Source organism: Halyomorpha halys, unplaced genomic scaffold, assembly GCF_000696795.3.
Source record: "Halyomorpha halys isolate HHAL.00 unplaced genomic scaffold, Hhal_1.1 Scaffold272.1, whole genome shotgun sequence".
NCBI lineage: Eukaryota > Metazoa > Arthropoda > Insecta > Hemiptera > Pentatomidae > Halyomorpha > Halyomorpha halys.
Window position 1 is genome coordinate 494,600 of NW_027108767.1, and position 9,604 is coordinate 504,203.

The 9,604-nt window shown below is 30.7% G+C and overlaps 1 protein-coding gene across 1 annotated transcript in view; it reads left to right on the plus strand.

The window, feature by feature from the left end:
- The window catches only part of LOC106680638 (zwei Ig domain protein zig-8), a gene marked incomplete at its 5' end in the record, with an annotated part of 485,449 nt that overhangs the window by 353,114 nt on the left and 122,731 nt on the right, over positions 1-9,604 (plus strand).

The following is a 9,604-nucleotide window of genomic DNA, read 5'->3' on the forward strand; positions in this document are numbered from 1 at the left end:
TTAATGCTCTTTACTTTGTCACAAATCATATCATCCATCAGGACCTGAATGTCCCCTATGTTGCCGATTTGGCCAGAACCAGATACCAATCCTTCCATAATAAACTTCCCAACCACCCAAACCAACTCGTTTCTAACCTGGCTTCTCCTTCACTACCTTTAGAGTTCTATCAATGGATAGATTCTCCACATGTTTGTATCATATCATAATATCACTTACTTGATGTGTATATATGTATACAGTTGTAAATAACAATAAATAAATTATAAAAAAAAAACTTGAACGAGATTAAGGGCCATATAATAATGGTTTACTTTAAATTTTTAGTTTACTTATTTAATTATATTTACAAATGTATTTATATAAAACAACGTCCAGTAAATTTGATGTAAGTTCATAATGATATGTGTAAAAACTACCCATTGGTAGCACTCGAATAATATTCTACATTAGACGGTCTCGAGGCCATCTTCTTTACAGACACCTCGGAGGATTGTCAAGAATGGGAGAGGAACCAAGCAAAGAAACTAGTGGGTTTGGGAGTTTATTTTGTAAGGATTGATAACAGGTTCGGGCTGGATCAGTTACATATGGAAGATTTAGTTGTTTATGGATGATATTATTTTTGACAAAGTAAGGAGCATTGAGGATTTTATGAAGGATTTCAGGTTGTAAGGATTTGATACGAGAGGAATTTGAAGGTTTATAGAATGTAATTCGATAGGCCTTATTATTGTCATGTAGATCAGTCTTTTGAAACGAGTTGGAAGTTTAGAACGTTTGTCTAGTAAGTGCTGTAATAGTCGGAATCGAGTGCAGTTTCCTGTCTTTTCAGTATTGTGTGAGGATTCCTGGTTAGTCGTTTGTCCAGTTGTATTCCAAGAGCTGTGATATGGGATTGGAGAGTTTGGGATACAATTAATGGGTTATTATTAACTGCGCGTACAAATGTGCCATCGGCATACGTGGTGAGAATAGTGTGAAGATTGGTTGGGATGTCAGCTGTATAAACTGTGTAGAGAACGGGACTGAGGATTCTACCTTGAGAAACACCAGCGGAGTGAGAGAAGAAGATGAATAAGAACCATTGGGGTTTAATTTAAATTATCTACCAGTGGGAAAGGAACAAATTATGAGAAATTATGTAGAAGGTAAGCATTTACGGAGTTTGTAAAGAAGTCTCGGGAGCCAGACTCGATCCAAAGCCTGTTCTACATCGAAAAGTACATTGCGCGCTCCAAAAAAGAGGTGGCATCGTCATAACAAGATGGCATTGCTTAATAGTGGAGTGGGAAGTTCAAAATCCAAACTGGTGATAATTAAATTTTAAAATTTGAAGTCTAAATAAGGATAGTGTGGAAGGTAAAGTTATTAATAAAAACACAATTAACAACAATTCTTTATATTGGCTAAGTATTTGTCATAAATAAATAAGGAATATTTTTAATATTTATCAATCGATTCAAACATTACAATGGCAATTAAAATATATATTTAGTGTGAACATTGTACGAGACCAGTAGCGTCCACCAACGAACGAATATCCACCTCTAGTTCTCCTGTAAACAACTTCATGAGATGAACTAAAGCTACACAATTTTTTTTTATATTTTAGTGTTTTATAAACTTCATCGACGAAAACACACTCACATAGGTACTACTTCTGAACATTGATGGCATTTTCAGTCCTAAATTTCACAATTTGGGAATTTCTCTTAGCACCAATTTTAAAAAAAACATTAGCGTTTTCATTCCTGTTCATTACCTGCATTTCTTGTTCTTCTTAATTTTACTCATATTTTTTTTTGTGATTTTAATTATTTGGCCAACCCTCTTTGTATGTCCCTTTGAATGCGTACACTATTACAGAGGTAAATTAAAAAAATATTATTTAATTAAAATAATTAATTTACGTTACATAACCTAATATTAAGCTAGCTATAATTAAATTAGAATGGAATGGATTGATAAACAGAATGACATTAGACTACACAGAAGAGAACTAGACTAAAGAGCTACACTAAAGAGGAGAAGGTAGAACAGAACTATTTGCTGTAACACGAGAACTCCATTTCCTTATTAGGTCCAACCTGACCCCCAACCTTTTAGCTAGATGGCTTTTTAGTTTTCTTCTTCCGTATCATTAAATCGTTTCATTTATTTCTATTTTTTATGCACAATATCTTGCATTTATCAATATGAATTTTATTTTAGATAGGTATATAAAGTAAATATTTTACTCTAAAAGTCGAGGATTCAATTAAATTAAAAATTGTTAAATATTACTCATATTCTATTTATTTTTACATTAATAAAACAAAACTTTTATTATAATATATTTTTTCAATATTTTTTGGTCTATATTATTTTTTATTCATTCTATGTCTATTGTTTGATTTTTACCCCTCTGCTTATATTTATTTAGTTTTATGTACTTTATGTTGTTTTTTTTCATTTACTTATTTATTTTATTTTCGATTTTTTTATTTTAGTATGAATGTTATCAGTTATCACTATTACGTATTTCTCAACAATGGAAGATTGTAATATTTATCAATAAATAAAGTTTTGAAAAAAAAGTATTAAACTTCAAACTGTAAAGCCACTTTTTGTGAAATTTTCAAAAAAGTTTTATCCTTTTTGTTTAAACTATAATTAATTAAAAAAATTATTATAAAAAAAATCCTTTCCTTTTTTTTTTAATCAATGTAAACAACTCATGAAAGGAAAGAAAAATAATCCAGTGCGAAACACCTGCGGTTTCTTAAATATTTTAATAATCTGCATTGTTTTCCTGTGTTTGCAATATTTATTGATTTATCTTATAGTTTCTTTATTTATTTTGTTGAAGTTTATTATCTTCTACTCCGTTTCAAAGATAACTCTTCTGTATCTTTAGCAATTAATTTATTCGAAATATAAAAAAGTTTCAAGTATCCAAGAGTTTAAAGTCAAGTTTAGCAATCTCAAAATTGATAACTGTAAGTTAAAAACGGTATTATTGTTAATAGTATTTAACACTCATTGTTATAAAGTATATAGTTGTCCTAAGAACATATAGGTTATTATATGCTAACAATTAAAGTTGACCTAAATGGCCGCTTCGGAGACGTGAGGAAATGTGCTTTTCTTTTTCTCTTTGAACAAATAATATGTTTCTACTTGATCACTTCTGAAAGGAAGAACTGGCCAGCAGGTCCTAACTGCCACCGCACAGGGAACTCGTTCCTTTCCAATTATTTATGTTTAATAAATGTTAATCAGTCCCCACAGTCCATCACATCCCTCCTTCGAAAACCCTTTTTCACCTTCTTGCTTAGATCTCATTGGTTACCTCTACTATCATTCAATAAATCTTCGATATTATTGGGCATTCTTAAAGCCTCCTCCTACTAATTTTAAGTTATCCAATTGGATGAATTGTTCTCGCCTCACACAACTACAATCCATTGAAGATCCATTGAAGAATGGTATCACAACTGGAGGTCCAAACTAAATCCTAACAAATCGAATCAGATCACCTTTACTCTCCATCGCAAACCTCTGCCCTCCTGCCCTACAGTATCTTTTTTAATGACCCACTAATGCTTGTTGATCAGATTCGCTACTTAGAACTCCATCTTGATAAGAGACTTACTTGAATTCCCTTACAATACTGAAACAATAAGAAACTGCTCCGATCACTACAGCACCTATTTGAATAACGTTCGAAACTTCCCATTTACTATTTTTTTTAAAAACTCTTATAAACTCTGATAATCTAATTAAGCTTAGGGGCTCCAATCCTTACAAATCGAAATCCTTAATGCTCCTTATTACTTTATAAATAAACTCTTCCATAAAGACCCCAACATCTCATTCATGAAAATTTTGGACCGAAATAGATATACATCCTTTTATTCCAAAATCCTTACCCTGCGAAACCCATTAGTTCTTATTCTCTTATCCTTAACAATACCTAACAATCCTCCGAGGCGTCCGAAAAGAAAATGGGAATCTGATGCCCTCCCATGATCATCATGTTCAGTACACATTTATTGCATTTTTTGTAGAGTTCTTAATTACAATTAATAAATAAATAATAATAATAATAATAATAAATTATATTTAACGTAGCATGATTTTAATGTCAATATAAATGTATTACTTTAAGAGCCGTTTTTTTGTGGGTGTTATCCCCGAGATGAAATTGTGAGAAGGATATAATTCTGCAGGAGTAAGGCGATTCGTCAAGAAGAGATGACGTTGGGCCCTGTTCACGGATCCCTGAGGTCATCCGGGAAAATGGTCGTCATTTATATCTTTAATCTCATTGGCTACAATATGTTCCAGAGTCACCAATTCTCACTCAACTTTCTCTATAAATGTGTTTTTAAGAACTTCTTCTAACTCCCTTCAGTCTTATAACGATAGTTTATCGACATTTTGGTTCGATTTGATACAATAACAGGATACCCGAAATAATTTGAAGAGTGAGCCGACCTCTTTTATCGGTTCCAGTGGGTAAATTTCGAGAAAAAGTATCCAAGAAGAAAGTGAATCTGAGATAGTGTAGTATACTATATGTGTTCATAACAAACGAATCTTAAAAAATAAATTAGATTTATTTATTTGGGGTTTATTTTATTACGTACCTACTCGTATTTCAGCCGGTAGGGAATACTTGCATACATCTCGAAGTGCATTATTAATCTTCATATAATTTCTGAAATTATGATTTCATTTGCGCTGTACCTCAACTTTGGCATCCGATCTATCTTTTTAGGTCATTCTTATTACATTCACTTACCAAAATATATAATATATAATATCTAATATAGGAAAGTTGTACAACATTTCGAATTCGAATTTTCGACAGAAGTACTTATTTGGTTGTACTCTGAGTCCAAATACCAAGTCTCGCAAAATCGGTGTGTGAAGAGCCTCAGAACGAAAAAACCATTAGATAATTACTTAATTATGTAATTATGTGCCGCCACAAATTTTTTTATTTTTAATATTTGATAATGGAAGGGTGTATTCTCTTGCAAAACGCACCCAAACTATTTACAATACTTTAACCATTAGAATATTAGAAATAATAAAAATCAATTTTTTTAAATTTATTTACATTCACGTTGCTATAAATAAATCTATAATTTTTAATTTGTGCTATGAGCGAAGACAAAGAAGATATAGAACTAAATACAACCGCGTCCAGGGGAACAGTGCTTTGCCACCTCCCAGGTCTTGGTGGAGGGGTGATTTCTCGGAACAGTGGATTGGCACAGGCTTTCAGCCCATTAGAGAAAATATATTTGGACAGTTAGATATGTTTAAGTATTTAGGATCTACGGGAACTATAAAAAAACGAAATTGATGAGGAAATAAAAGCGAGGATGAAGACGATATATGCTTGTTATTTTTCAATTCCGAAACTGCTTAGCTCGCGCCTTCTATTCAAAAACTTAAGAATCAGAATTTACAAAACTATTATCCTTCCCACTGTTTTTAATGGATGCGAGACGGCTCCTTAGGTTTTCAAACATAAAGTATTATGTAATATATTCGGATCGAAAAGGGATTAACTAACGGAAGAATTTAGGAGACTGCACAACACTGAATTAAGGAAACTACACCCGGTAAATATAATTAAAGTTATAGAATTGCGGCGTCTAAGATGAGCGTGTAACGAGCGGATCCTTAGAAAGTTAATAAATACTGAACCGCCGAGTAGACCGAAACGTATATGGGAGGATTGCATTTTGGGTATTATTTAGGAAGGATGTATGTAGAGAGCGATTGGAACCTTCGGATTCGTTAGGCCTTCATTATTATTATTTACATTTACGACTGCATTAACATATTCATACATGTAGTCAATTTAATGGTATGTTACAGACAAGTAGGGATACTATCTATTGGTAGCACTCTAATAATTCAACATTAAAAGGTCTCGAAGCCATCTTATTTTCAGGTCCCTCAGTGGATTTTCAGAAACGGAAGAGGCAAGATTAGAAACTAGTGAGTTTCAATGGTTTGGGAGTTTATAACGGAAGGATTATCTAGTTCGGGCTAAATCGTTAACATTTGGAACATTAAGGACTTTATGGATGATTTTATTTGTGACAAAATAAGGAACATTGTGGATTTTACTATGGATTTTGCATTTTAAGGATTAGATAATAGAGGAATATGAAGGAAGATCAATTATAGGGAAAAAATTATTGAGTGAATAGGAAGAAATAAAAAAAATTTTTGATCCGACGCGCCTTTAGGGTGTAAATCACAAAAAAAAATAAAAACACGATTTTACGGTTTATGATAAACTATGTGGTAATTGAAAACAAACGCATAGAAAAAAATCGTTTTAGAATTAAACTTAAGGATCCTCCATTATTGAAGAATTGAGTTTTCGTAATGACAAGTTTCAAATAATAAATGCTTTCATTTTATAAATTATTGACTCGGTTATATTTAGACAATGGCAGAATAGCCTGAAAAATTGTTACTATGACATTGTGTGACAACTGTGATTTTGTAAATAAGGTTAAATTTATAATTCAGAATATTTTTAATAATATTTTTTAATGATTGGAATTAAATTGAATTTTTTTAATCAAGAATGGCAGGAATGGCTGAAACGTAGGAGTTATTAGAAAATAAACATGTTGAGACTATATGTAATATGTAAATATTTATTAACTTCTTAGATTATAAATTGTATACTTTGCATATTTGTTTATATTATAATCAATATAAGAAAGGAATAAACCTTAAAAGGATAAAGATGGGACTTGAAGGAGTTGTCTGAATTGAATGAAATATTCTAAAAGTCAAGAATAAAGTACTAAGAAGTGTGAGATAAAGTTATTGTGGCTTTTGTCTCTCATTGTGTTATGAGATCTCTGAGATAGAGAGAGCCGAGAGCTGGTCTCAGATGTTTTATGCAAATTGCTACAATCCTTCACTCAGGGCCTCAGTAATTGCTATTTGTTAAAGAAATACTCAGCTTATATATAACGCTCTCAGATTTTTTTGTTTTATTCTCTCTCATTTACATTTTAGTTAGCATTTTTATTAGGTTTTTACCCACTGTCGGATTTGAATTCCTCTCCTGAGATTAATGTAATAAGGTTTACTAATTATATAAATCCTGTGTATTGGGGCGTTTTGTTTTACTGCCTTTAGTATATATATTTTATTTTAATTACTATTCTAGAATAGTAAAAATAGTAGTTTAGAAAACTTTCAATCTTAAATTGTGTTTTCTGTTTTCATCTCTAAAAAAAATAATATATTTTCTTATCTATATTTGTTTTGGAACGAATTTCTTTTTTGAGGTTTCAAAAACATTAAATTCAAAACATTTTTTAATTTTTTATTTTAATTTATTTATTGATATTTACAACTGTACATAAAATTCACCAAGTAAATTTGGAGTAAGATCATAATGTTTTGGTACAAGTATGTAGTTATGTTTTTGAATAATATTAATAAATTAAAAAGAACATTAATTAAATTGTAATTAAATTAAGCTTAGTGATGAAATGATAAGAGACCTAACCCGTTGAAGGTAGGTTTTGTTAATATTGTTAATGAGGCCAATATAGAAAACGAATAACAATTTTTGAAGAATAGTTTTGTATTGAAGTTTTAAGTAAATAATCATTTTAAATGACAAATAAAATAACAAAAATATAATAAAGATCTATTAAGCCGTTCTCCAGAAATACGTTCTTCATTCTCTGTTCTGTTCAGGCTCTTATTAATATTAAATTTAAGGGCCCCAAAATATATTGATTATTCAGTGAAAATAAATATTTAATTAACTTGTTATTTTCAATTATTTTTTTTTAGGAAGTTATTAAAAAAATAATATCATTTAAGGATAACATTAAAATATAATGTTTCGTACAAATAAATACTTGGTTCTGATATAATGGAGAAAGTTGTTTATTACAAAAAAAAAGTATAAACAGTAGACATATTTTTTTTAAAGAATATTTAATGTTTTAAAGAAATAGTCACTGAGAATTAATATTCGTTAAAATAAAATTGAGAACACTTCAAATAATTTTGAACTAATTTTTATTTTTTAGTCTCCTGCCTTGCCATTTCTAGTGTACAGAGTGTGGAAGCAACATTTAACTGTCTGCTATTAAATATGGCGTATCATACGCCACGCCTACGAACGGAATACACCCATGCTTCTGGTGCCACCGCCTTGGAAGCGTGTTCTCTCCATTATACTCTTTCTCCAAGCTTTGCTCAAGCCGGGTATAACACTTCACCACCATGCACAACCATATGGGGACGCACTCGCTAAAAAATTAACATTCTGTGATTTTCTATTAATATAATTATTCGACTTTGTTAAATTTCTATTTTCATTAATTATATTGTGCTGATTCCAGTCCTGACAAATTGATTTAAACTAACAGCCTCTATTCCTTTGCTTCAGGCAGGATATGATGACTCCGTTAATTTAAACTTAGCTCTTTCCTTTAACTTTACTTCAATTAAGAGAAGTCGTCCTATTGGGCAACTCCCCTCCTCAATGTAGTGCTGCACTCTGTCCGAATTTTCTCAAAGTATCGACCAATTAGGTAATTAGTTCTCCTATTCCGTCCAATAATCATCGTCTTTGTTTCTTGTTTATGTTCAAAAATTAATTTCTCCCTTGTTCTATAAGTTTTTACAGAATAATTTGAACTTCATTGTTTGCAGTTAATTATTCTGCGATTTAGCTCTCCCAAGAAAACTATATAATTATATTAAAAAAATCCGCCCCATTCCATTGAAAATCAAACCGCAATGATTTAATCACAGGTTATAAACCTGAAGTAAATTAAAGAGAGAACCTTCTATTGTGTGGACAAATCCAATAGAGCGCAACTTTTCTTCTCGATCTGTTTCCGATGGTTTTCGTTTTAATGAGGTACAGTGTTTGTGCTTGCTTACAGGGCTTTGTGTACAATAAATCCGTGATTTTTCTAAAACTCACTGACTTACAATATAATTTATTCAAATGTAAATCGCAACAATTAAAGCTGTATTTGTAATTACACCCCCTCTTCGAATTCAATTCCAATATTGAATAAGAGGGAGAACCCAACCACAACCTGACGACTGAAGCTCAGGCTGCTGCAAGACATCCTGTTATAAATTCTATATTTATCAGTTCTGTTACCATCACTCTAAAATTTTATTTTATCTTAATTTCATTTCTTTTTATCTTCATCCTTTTCTTAAATTCACTTTTTTTTTCCATTAGAAGTCAATTTTTTATTTTGTGAAAATCATTAATTGTTTTTATTATTAACTTTACTTTTATTTTTATTTATTTATTTTATTTTAATTTTTTAATTATTTATAACTTTATATATAGTTAGAGGTGTCTTTTGTATGAGACTATACCCCCCGCTTCTCATAATCAATTATTAAAAAAAAAAATGTAGCTCTTACATTAGCCATGTAAGGCCCACCAGGCCGATGTGGTATTAAATAAATAAATAATAAAAAAAGTTTTTGTATGAATAATAGCGAATGCGAAGATATCTACTTCGAAACGTAATAAAATCAATAATTATTGTATTTTTTAAAAATTTGTTTGTAGATTACC